The sequence below is a fragment of the Protomyctophum bolini genome (genome assembly GCF_963924005.1).
Source record: "Protomyctophum bolini genome assembly, chromosome: 7".
Lineage (NCBI taxonomy): Eukaryota > Metazoa > Chordata > Actinopteri > Myctophiformes > Myctophidae > Protomyctophum > Protomyctophum bolini.
This window is the reverse complement of record NC_137868.1, coordinates 50,262,866-50,275,483: the sequence shown is the minus strand read 5'-3', so window position 1 is coordinate 50,275,483 and position 12,618 is coordinate 50,262,866. Positions and strand designations below refer to the sequence as shown.

Genomic DNA, 12,618 nt, shown 5'->3' with positions numbered 1-12,618 from the left:
CATCTAACTGACACTTGACCTTTGTGTACATGCTGTCGCCCTTTTGCAATACAAGGTCCAGGTTTGCTGCTGTAATGTGTTCTTCCTCATGAAGGAATGCCAGAAATGTTAGAGAACTACAGGCACACTGCTTATTCCTGGAAAATACATCGTATTTAGTGCTGTTTTGACTATGGGATGCTTTAACTCTCGTCTCGTCAGATTGGCCTTTGTGTTGAATATGAGATGTCCCCGACAGATGTCCAACTTCACTGTGACTAACATGTTTTACAGCATCAGTGTAGTACATTGGTTTCACATCATTGCAGCTGTGGGGAACATGCATTTGTTGACCTGGTGTCACATCGTCAGATAATTTCAACTTGGACCAGTGTTGTTTTTTAGCTTGACTTTTTTTCCCTTTCCTCGGCATGGTAACGTTTGGTTCTTGTAGGCTATTTGTCACACTGGTAAACCTTAAATATTGCGTATAAGTTTGTGCTTTGCAATGTTTTTATGGTAACTTAATAGGGACTACGATATTCACAAATATCTTCAGAGAATGTAGTGATTGATACAGTAGGCTACAGTTCACTAGCAACTTGTTCTATAGACACCCAGAAAATTATGAAACAATTGTAATATAGGACCAGACGTCAACTGTAGTTTCACAGAATTCTAGGTAATATACCAGATGTGAGCTACTGAAAACCACAATGCAATCTCAATCACTGAGGGACATTCACTATAGTACCAAACAGAAGCAAGTGATTTGTCACACGTCCACTTGTATTATCTCACTTTCTAAACAATGTAGGCTACAACAGTATTAATAAGCAGTTTAGTTTAAAGAACTGTTCAAAAGAGGAAATGTGGTCAAGTTTGCAATTAATTTAAAAAAACGGGCTGCATTTAATGCAATACAGGCAATGTTAGACTAAACGATTAGTGCACCAAACAAATACCAGTCATTCATTAAATCAGTGTATCTATAAGGCAGTATAGACAGTTAATATAGATATGAACACTACCTTTGTAGATTTAGTATTTGATCAAAGATTAAACTAAATGTATAGGAATGTGGAAATGACCGTTTTGTTTTGAACCAATGAAATGTTTCTCAAATGTTAGCACAAGCAACAAACCTTCAAGTAGTGCTGATTAAATATTCAGTGATAGCTTAACAATATAGTGATGATTAGGAAAATTATCTTGGTAATGTATACACTTAATATAGCAGTTGGGCTACTTCAGTTGATGGACCGCTGTTCAATAGAGTGATCACAGACAGGTCCACTTGTCAGAGCTGCAAATAGTTTAACTATCAAACAGAATTCTAAACAAGCCTATTGAACTACCATACATTTATTTTTACTCAAGTATATTTTACTATACAATGTATAAAGAAGCTGAACAATAAAGAGAGGTTGGCCTTGCTAGGAGTATATACTGTACTAATGTTAAGAGTATTTCTAAACAGTTTGTGAAATGTGTTTGCTTTGATGATCCTGGTCCAGTACGCAGTCCGGTCCTGGTTCAGTATGTAGAGTGCAGACACCAAGCTGATCGAGTTGAGGCTGCGTTCGGATCCAGATAGTGGATAGCCAGAAACAAATAATTTCAAAAATGAATGTATACGGAATGTAAAAACTATCACTCAGGAATGTGGAAATGGTGTTTAGGTGGATGGATGTTTAACCAAAACAAAAGGTGAATAAACAAAGATGGCTCAAAGGTGTGGCAATACAAATGTCTCAAAAAGCTGTATCCAAGGTTTCAAGGTTTCATATCAGGGTTGCATCAAAAGTTGTATCAAGTTTCATATCAGGGTTGCATCAAGTTGCGTTTCAGGGTTGCATCAAAACTTGTATCAAGTTGCGTTTCAGGGGTTGCTTAAGGGAGCAGAGCAAGATCTCTCAGAGTTGCTCCCAACTCTGAGACTTCTCTGAGCGAGATAGAGAAAAGGTAGAGACAAAAGACAGAGAGGCAGCAGGGAGATAGAAGGGTTTGGGGTGTTGGATTAAGAGAAAAACTGTATCCAAGGTTTCATATCAGGGTTGTATCAGGTTTCATATCAGGGTTGCATCAAAACGTGTATCAAGTTGCGTATAAGGGGTTGCTTAAGGGAGCAGAGCAAGATCTCTCAGAGTTGCTCCCAACTCTGAGACTTCTCTGGGCGAGATAGAGAAAAGGTAGAGACAAAAGACAGAGAGGCAGCAGGGAGATAGAAGGGTTTGGGGTGTTGGATTAAGAGAAAAACAGGATCCACTGGAACCCAGGGTTCACTGCGCAAGGTTTACCTGAAAGAAAGAATATTCATAGTCACATTTATACAAGTATATCAGTAACATAAATGCATAATGTTGCTGTCGGGAAGAAACCTTGTGTTGTTTGCTAAAGCAACTAACTCCACCTCTCATGGAATATATAAAGTTACAACACAAACTTTGCTAGCATAAACAGTTTACAAAATCTCATTGCTTATACATCTTTCTTTGAGATTTACAATAAAAAAAATCAGATCTTTTGAAAATCATGAGATTGGAGCAGAATCTTCCCCACAGGATTAATAAGCCTTATGTAGTCAGTTACTGTACTGTATAGAATATGCAATTGCTAATTACATCAACCATAGTATTCAATATTTAAAGTATAATGTGTGTTCCATCGTACAACAGTAGTGTGTGCTGCAAATAGCAGTTCTACAAGGTCAGAATGTGGCCATTTGGTCAAAGGGTCCCTAACCAAAACATCTGCCCCTCCACCATAAACATAAGTATGTTTTTAAGCTATAAAGCTACAAATTCACAAGTCACGTTGTGAGCTTGTCGGTCTGCTATTTTTGCTAATCATACAGGGCTTAAAGGCCTATTCATAGTGTGGATTTTCGGTGGCGAGGTGACCACCGGAGCTGAAATAGCGTGGAGCGGTGGCGAGTAAAAACAGAGAGTAGGGCTGAGGCGGTGGCCGTGGTATGCTCTTCACCGCGGCTCAGTGACGTCATGTTGTAGTTCGGTGGTCACCTCACCACTGAAAGTCCATACTAGGAATAACGCCTAAGTGGTTACTATGTGTCAAAATTGTGTGTGTGTGTGTGTGTGTGTGTGTGTGACATCACTTCTTGCACCTATATTCAACTTGAATACAAATATTGTGTAAAAACATCATCAGTGTTGATAACTAATACTTACTCAAGTGTAGGTCAACAGCAACCAGCTAAGTCTGCAGAATGAAAAGGAGAAAATCAGCAATTACTTAATTGTTCAAAGAATATTTTTCTTTTGTGTTGTTAACCCATTGAGATCTGGCACCAGATTCTACAATATGTCTTCCAAAACCTTATCAGTGGTTCTCAAACCATTTCATGTCAAGGACCCCGAGAATTATCTGTATTTTGCCACAGACCCCATCTGAAAATATGTTGTAGCAGGGACCCCCCCAGAAGCAAAGATTTGAGTTAAAGAAAACAAGCTACAAGCTCGTAGCGCAGCACTCAGAGCATGTAGATCTGCCATTTTTCAGGTAAAGTTTATAGTCATGGTTAAAAGCTATAGGGTGTACAAAGAGGCTCTACGCACACCAAAGTCCTTGTGGCGGTGCCGACGCACGGGAGAAAACTGTATAGGAGATCTTGAATGAACAAGAAGGTGGCCGCACACACCAATAGCCAGAGTACCAATATTTATTCGGACAGCAGGTAAGACAAATATCCAACGTTTCGGCGGTTAAGCCTTCATCAGGGAAAAAAAAAAGCTATAGGGTGACAGAGATGTGTCCTCAGGTCTAAATGGGTTAATCATTTCCTGGTAAAGGAGTAAAGTTCAATGCACACTGCTGCATATTTCTAACTAAATGGCTTACATTGTAACAGCTTGCATTGAATCAATCTGCTCCAATTTAAACACTTCACACAGTTTCAACCTATCGTTCAATTGGCCATCACTAACACATTGCTATCCTCTGCGACAAAGTGGGTAGGCAGGAATGGTGTCATCTTATGAGTATTAGTGATGACCACTTAAAGCTAGGTTGACAGTTATTAAAGTAATTTAAGGCAGTGGTTCTCAAAGTGGGGTCTGGGTTGCGGAAACCCCCAGGGTTCCTTGAGGGGGTTCCCAGCAAAATAAAAATGTAAGCACTTCAACAGACTTTGGCCATTTGAAAATGGCAAATGAGCATGCAGGTCTGTTTAAAAAGAAAATTGTGTTCCTGGCACATATTTTCATACTTTTTTTGGGGCCCTTGAAATAAAAAGGTTTGAAAATCACTGACTTTTTTTTATATATATCTTTTATCCCACGATTTTGTAACCCATTTTTCACCCCTGTGTCAATCATCTAATGTGATCCTGGGCTCTACACACCCTCCGCCAACCTGGGGAGAGCAACGGACTTAACTCATGCTTCCTTCATGCTTTAGTGTCCAAGTTGCTCCTTTACACCTGACAGGGGGGAGTTTCCCTGGTTGGACGTAGCACGTGGAAGGAACACGTTATTCCAACCAGTTCCTTTCCCCTCCATCAGGCGCCCCGGCTGGCCAGGGGGAGGCAGTTTAGAGACCAGGATTACTGCATGTTTTTGTGAGGGTACCTACCCTAGGGGACACGGGGAGAACATGCAAACTCCACACAGAAAGGCCCTTTCGCCAACCCCGCCTCGGGTATGGGCACTGATGACGTGGAGGAGGAAACACGCCGCCAGCACCCACAGCGCCCCGAGCGGGAATCGAACCCAGGACCTTCTAGCTGTGAGGCGACAGCACTACCAACTGTGCCTCCGTGCCCCCACTGACCTTATTACTTAATATCCTAAAATACTAAAACGTCAACCACATTAAATCAGTAAGGCGCTGATTTCACATTTACATTAAATATGGTTTGTATTCAATCCACTGGGAGAAAAAAGTATTGCACCTGTACTACCTGCATGATGCATGTGAATAAAACCTGTAAACCTCAGTAGATTTGTGATATCAGCTGGTAAATAACATAATGGTAATAATAATGGTAAATTGAATGTCACCCATTCACATCCCACATTGTGAGCTTGTAGATATATTTTCAGTGATTGACGATGCATACATCTGGGTTAAATCGTGAGGATTGTACAGTACGCAATGGCATTCCAATACAGTTTAGCGTTCAATGATTCTCAACCTTTTTAACTTCATGGAACCCCCAGTTTGATATGCATTATGCCACAGAGCCCCATTTGATCCAAATTAATCTATATCTCTGGGATCCCAATCTTCACTGTAAAATGCTGTGTCAATGTATCGCCCTGTGTGAAGTGTGGAAGAGAATGCAAATCGCACATAGGTCTATTCACCCATACCCGACACTTCACCAAAAGCAGAAAACCATAGACAAAAGGTCTTCCGGCTCGGGGCCATCTGGATCTCGAGGGAAGGCAATATGGAGGCAACGGGAGGCGATATTGGCAAGCTTTCCCCGAGATTCCAGTGATGTTTGGTAGGCCATTCATTACCCATTTATCTGCAAATATTAGGCTGATACAGTTAATACTTACTCAGAAGGTAGGGTGGTGTCGTTTGATCTGCAGATTGAAGGAGATAGAGGAAATGATTCAGTTTGTAGTTGCTATACATGCAGAATTAGTATTTATTCATTTCCATTATTTTCTTTTTTAACCCATTGTGGCGGGAACTTTTGGTGTTGGCATTATGTTATGCTTTAGCTATTGAAAAATAGCAGATCTACAAGCTCATAGTGCGCCACCGAGTGGCGCGCTACGAGCTTGTAGGTCTGCTATTATTGAAAAACCACTGACCTAGAAACATTTTTCAGAAAACTGTCAGGATGTAGAAGACATTTTTTGAATCTGATGTCAGGTCAAAATTGGTTAATAATAATTTGAAGATCTTCAAAAACCGTAGGTACGTAGGCATTTTTAATTCAACAGTATAGAATACACTGTCTGATAACAAATAAAAGGCTAAACTTAAATGACCAAATCAGCAACATTTTCTGTGTGTTGCAAGCTTGTAGATCTGCTATTTTTACAATACTAATAATAACATTAGGCAGCAGGGGGGCCACAGCGTTCTACAGGGAGGGAGGAATAATGTGATGTTGGGTCACCAATTCACGTTTCAAGTTTTCACAATCTCCTACTGCACCTGCTGCATATTTGAAACACCTCATCAACACTCAAGTGACGTTAGATTTGTCTGTGAGCAGACAGTGGTAACAGTGCATCCCATGGAGAGTAGATTGACATTCAAGGGACCCTAAGGTACCGACCTCCCAAGTACAGAACAGGTAACCGAACTGGAAAATAAACTACACAACATGCCCATTTATCTATACTTACTCAGATGTAGGCAGGATAGTAATTTCATCTGCAAAATTAAGGAGATCAAAATAAGCAATTAATCAGTTGTTTATTTCCAATATAAAAAACACTGTTGCAAGTAAAAAGTCTATATTGCTATAGTACCAAAGTAAAAAGTACTCAATTGTTTAAAATTAGCCAATCTACAAGCTCACAACTCACCGTGATGCAAAGGAGGGGGGGGGGGAGAGAGAGAGACAGAGTTTAGATAAAACCATGACATACAAGGTGCTATGACAAATGTACAAGATGTCATGGTCCCCAAATTGACACTAATTGACCCCCAGTTGAAAAGATACAGGGACCCTGGACCATAAGAACACGTTTAATTTCAAGGACCCCCAGTTGACATGCATATTAAGTATTAACCCATTCTGACCGGGAACCCGTTTTGGTGTCAGCATCATGTTATGCTTTAGCTATTGAAAAATAGCAGATCTACAAGCTCATAGCGCGCCACCGAGTGGCGCGCTACAAGCTTGTAGGTCTGCTATTTTTTGAAAAATCAAAGAACGACTGACATTTTTTTGAATCTGATCTCAGGTCAGAATGGTTTAATCAGACCAGTGTGTGTCCAGTGGAAACCTCGTATGAATCTGATCTCAGGTCAGAATGGGTTAACTACATTTAATGTCATTTCTATCTCTGGGACCCCCAATTCATATAAAAGGATTGTAAGACTCATAGTTACAGACCCATAAGGGTCCATTTGGTTCCTAACTATCATTTAGCTGGGGACCCCCTTCAACTCAAGGACCTCTAGGGCAGTGATACTCAACCTCAGGCCTGCGGGCCACATCAGGCCCGCGGGCCACATCAGGCCCGCGGGACCATTATGACTGGCCCACCAATGAAAATCTAAAAAAAAGAAAAAAAAATCTGGAAAATGAAATAAAAATAAATAAATCTGAATGAAGTTATCTTTAATTACATTATTATAAGTAATACTATTAGAGTTGTAATATTACTCGAACGAAATAGACAGAAATAGACAGAATTCTATTTTATTTGAATGATGAAACCCAGCTGCCATTAATAGTTCTTCACTTATAGCTATCTATTTTCAGGTAGATTGTTTTATTTTACTCAGTCAGCCATATCACTACTCATTTTTTTTCATGAAAAAGGTCATAGCTGGGTAATCTATTTTCAGGCAAATTGTGTTTATTGTATTTTATTTTACTCAGCCATAACAATTTATTTTCTGTTAACCAACTTGCTGGCTGGCAGGCAGGCAGACAGCTACTCATAGACAGGCAGACAGACAGCTACTCATGGAGAATTGGACAGGCAGGCAGGCAGACAGCTACTCATAGACAGGCAGACAGACAGCTACTCATGGACAATTGGACAGGCAGGAAGGCAGACAGCTACTCATGGACAATTGGACAGGCAGGAAGGCAGACAGCTACTCATAGACAGACAGACAGCTACTCATGGACAATTGGGCAGGCAGGCAGACAGCTACTCATAGACAGACAGACAGCTACTCATGGACAATTGGACAGGCAGGAAGGCAGACAGCTACTCATAGACAGGCAGACAGACAGCTACTCATTAACAATTAGGCAGGCAGGCAGACAGCTACTCATAGACAGGCAGACAGACAGCTACTCATGGACAATTAGGCAGGCAGGCAGACAGCTACTCAGACAGGCAGACAGACAGCTACTCATGGAGAATTGGACAGGCAGGCAGGCAGACAGCTACTCATAGACAGGCAGACAGACAGCTACTCATGGAGAATTGGACAGGCAGACAGCTACTCATAGACAGGCAGACAGACAGCTACTCATGGACAATTGGACAGGCAGGAAGGCAGACAGCTACTCATAGACAGACAGACAGCTACTCATGGACAATTGGGCAGGCAGGCAGACAGCTACTCATAGACAGGCAGACAGACAGCTACTCATGGACAATTAGGCAGGCAGGCAGACAGCAACTCATAGACAGGCAGACAGACAGCTACTCATGGACAATTAGGCAGGCAGCTACTCAGACAGGCAGACAGACAGCTACTCATGGACAATTGGACAGGCAGGCAGGCAGACAGCTACTCATTGACAGACAGACAAATAACTACTCATGGACTAGTCTCTCAAGACAGACTGTTGCCTCGCGTCAACTAGTCTGTCGGCAAGCAGTAGAAAGAAACGTATCACTGGCCTACAAGTATGGACGCTGTAGTCCAGGAAGTCAGCCGCGCAATCACCCAATCACATTTAGTGGGCGGGATTTACATGTGTGTGCAGCGAGGACATTTCGTCCCACTGGAAGCAAACCTACACGCTTCCATTATTATTGAACATGGCTTCCTCTGGTCAACAAACAACACCAAATAAACCTATTACGAATGTATGTAGAGTTTGTGGAGATTATTTAAAGTATGGAGTAAAAGGACAAGTATTTAATTTATTCACAAATCAGGGATTGGAGACTAGTTTGGAAGCTATAACCGAAGAACCTGTTGTTGCAGACGATCCACTGAAATCGATTTGCTTAAGCTGCAAACAATTGTTGATGAAATATTCGCGCACCAAAGAAATTTTGGAAAAGGTTGGCGATTCGGTCAAAGAACTGTAGCCTATGACCGAAACAATGCTAGACATAAGCGTTGTGCAACTGCATCTCCATCTCACCTAAAAAAAAACGGGGAAGTGCTATCTAATGTTGTCCTATGTTGAACAAATAAGTGTAAACTCCGTCAAACTAAATGTAATGTAAACTGTGTACAGTACAAAGTATGAATAAAAGCGTTGGTTATGATTAAGTGTAACTTCAATCAAATGCGTTAATTGTGTTGTGTGCTAATATTTACGTTTCCCAACAAATGACCCCTTTATTTAAGCAACTTCAGAACAGTCCGTGACGTACAAATATAACGGACGTAAAACAAATGTATTTTGCAGTACAAATTAAAGTTATAAAAGCTTTGGTTTAGTGTTCAATCTGAAAGTGAATTGATTTGGAAACCGCGGGGGCTCCTTTTCACACTGTTTCACAAATCACATTAGGATACAAAGCCTTTCAGACGTGGTATTATCTATATTTTTGCTTTAAACTTTGAGAAGGGGTCCATTACGTTTTACAGGTCAACAAGGACCCATTATCTAGTGTAATCAATGAATATAAATCCTCTTAAATTAGCTACATTTATTGTCTAAATTTCAAATTGTGTTGCATATTTATAATAAACTTGATTTAATGGATGGTTGGGTCCATATGATCGTTTGACAGTACTAAAAGTACATTCAGTGTATTTTATTTTAGACACTAATCCCTTAAATACTCAGCACTTGATCAAAATGGGTGATCTATAAGGTCACAATACTATAGCACTGAGATGCATTGTGACTCGTGAGTTTAAAGCTGGCTGTTTTTCTGCATGCCATGATGCAACATGCATAAGTAGTAGTACACATGGTTAAATTGTATTTTCTAGCATTATTATGATTAAATGTTAATAAACGGCATGTTTTCAGAGTCTGTAGATGCATTCTGCCCAGCATATGCTGCAGAAATGCCTCGCTCCGTCAACATTTTCACTTGCTCTTCCATTATAGAATTAGTGGGCATATAACTAAAACGATAGCGTCCTTTAGCCATCTCTCTGGAAAGGCTTCGGAAAGTAGGGAACACACCGTTGGCCAAGCTTGATATACGAGGCTTTTTCCAAAACCAGTAGGTAAACATAATAAAACATCTCGTCGATCGATTAAATATTTCAAACAAATGTGCTGAAGCGGTTTGATATGTTCAACATTGTGTAGAACAGCAACTCTCCTTAGCACACAAGCAAAAATGTCCTCCTCCGTTACATCCATGTTTTGTTCCGCAAAGGAATGGTTGAAAGTAGGAATGAAAACTGTGCGACACAGCGGTAGTAGTGGAACTCGGCGGAAAAGCAAGGGCCTTTTCCGGTTGATCGAAATTCTAAACAGACGTTGCCCCCAGAGTCTAATTTCGAGGAACAACAGCGGAGGCGCTGTTTTCCCGAATATTTGACGATGGGATTCTCAGATTGCTCATGGACAGACAGACAGACAGGCAGGCAGGCAAAGAGATACTCATGTTATGTTATTATAACAGCTACTTATGTTATGTGCAATAATTTGTGCAGTTATGGAAACAGCTCTTTGTGTTTATGCAAGAAAATGTAACACATTTATTTATTTACATATTGTGTGCATGCACAATGTACTTTGATACATTTTGCGAAAATAAAGCAATTGAAAGAGAGAAGTTATCAAGTATCATTAATGTCGTAATTTTATCTACTGGCCCCTGGCCCCTTGCCATTTTTGTAATGTGGCCCACAGGTAAATCTATTTGAGTATCCCTGCTCTAGGGGTCCACGGACCCCACTTTGGGAACCACTGCTATAGCTTTTCTGTGCACATGTGTCACGTGACATCACATCATTAATGACTGTCGTACTGGGAGGAAAAAAAACACTGCTAGCAAAAGGCTACTGTGTTAGCTATTAGTTAATGACATGAAAACTACTTCACAGATTAAAACCCGTTTAATACAATTAATTTATAGACATGTATGACTCAACGTCATAACAGTCAGCAACACGCAGTGTTTGTGTGTTCCTCTTATGACGGCGGGGAGCTAATTAGCCTGGTAGCTAATTGTTAGCAAAATAAACTCAAAATAAATAGCATGACAAATGAGAGCAAAAACGGACCTAAAACAACGGGACAAAGACAAGTAATGGTTTCGGGTCTGTTGTTTAACAAAGTAATGAACTGGGACAAACGCAATGTGTTCATTTAGGTGTTAAATTAATATAATATGTACTGTACACAACAGAGCTGGGACGTTACTTACCAGTGGCAGTTTTCCAAACAGGAAGTGGTGTGGTGTTGCAGTAAAAGCGGTCCGCATGTGCTTGCAAAACGTTCCGTCTCTGACATTTGCATGAAGACATGACAAATTGACTTATTGTTATTATTTGATAACCCAGCACTTACTACTGTAGGCTACTGTAGGCTACTACTACTAATAATAATAATAATAATAATAATTATTATAATTATAATTATAATTTACATTAAGGTCCTTTATTTTCAATTCATATCAGAACATTTGTACAAATATACAATTATATGAAAAAATCACACTTGTGCGCCGATTTTTGGGGGTAGTCCGTCCCTTGTGTCATTGGACAGTAAAATAAGCAATATGTTCTCATGAGTCTGAAACTAAAACTGACTGATGGCAGATTAAAAGATAATTCATTATGATAGTGGAATTATCATTACTTGTCAAATGTTCGTCTTGAACCATTGGCCCCCCACATAAGCCCTTATTGCCCCCCACACAAGCCCTAATTGGCCCTAACACAAGCTTGTATTGGCCCCCCACATCACATGCCCCCTTAGTTATGTGGCCAAAAAAAAAGAAAAACCCCACCCCCATCTGCACGTGCCTGTGACACAGAGACTCACGCACGCACGCACGCACGCACACACACACACACACACACACACACACACACACACACACACACACACACACACACACACACACACACACACACAGCCACACACACACACACACACACACACACACACACACACACACACACACACAGCCACGCCAGACTTTCCGGTCCATGCCCAGTTCCTGCTTACTCATGCATGTGTCCCTAGCGATGACATCAGGCCAGCTAGGGAACGACAGTTTTCTGCTGCTTTGAGGCAGGATTCCAGAGAAGAAGGGAATATATAACGTCATTGTCAGCTATTATAGGCTGTTAGCTGATAATAGCCTATATATTACAGTTGATGAAAGATGAAAAAATCACACTTAGTGTGAAGTGAGAGGCGCTCTTATCATCACACATCATCACATTCCGTGCCAAGCCCATTATCACAAATTTTGCGGTACACATTCCCTACTCAGCCAATCAAATAATCGCTATGGGGTACACACAAACACACTAACCTGGGCATAGGAGGGGCTATCGTCCCTCAAAATGGGAAGAAATGTGGAGGCCTACAGTGTGGAAAAATTGGCTTTTTTAGCAGGGCCAGTTTTAAATAGCAGCCCACTGTAACTGCTCTAAGTGCTCTTTGAGAGCGGTTATGAAGGAGTCTATTTCTTTATTGGTACAGTGTTCCACAAAAATGTAATGGCTTAATTGCTTAAGCCCCGCCCCTCTGTATTCCTATTGGCTGGCCTTTACACAGCTATAACTTTTGTTTGCAGCATGCTACAGACTTGAAACTTGCTCCATGGACTTAGACCACCAATAGGAGCATGCTGCAATTGG

The 12,618-nt window shown here is 40.8% G+C and overlaps 1 long non-coding RNA gene across 1 annotated transcript; it reads right to left on the bottom strand.

Annotated features, from left to right (window-relative positions):
* Positions 1-867: 867 nt before the first annotated feature.
* Positions 868-11,184, bottom strand: LOC308318885. Its single transcript, XR_013964382.1, has 3 exons — positions 11,172-11,184; positions 3,171-3,195; positions 868-2,279 (listed from the first exon to the last, which is right to left on the bottom strand). It is a non-coding gene; the product is annotated as an uncharacterized lncRNA (long non-coding RNA).
* Positions 11,185-12,618: the final 1,434 nt, after the last annotated feature.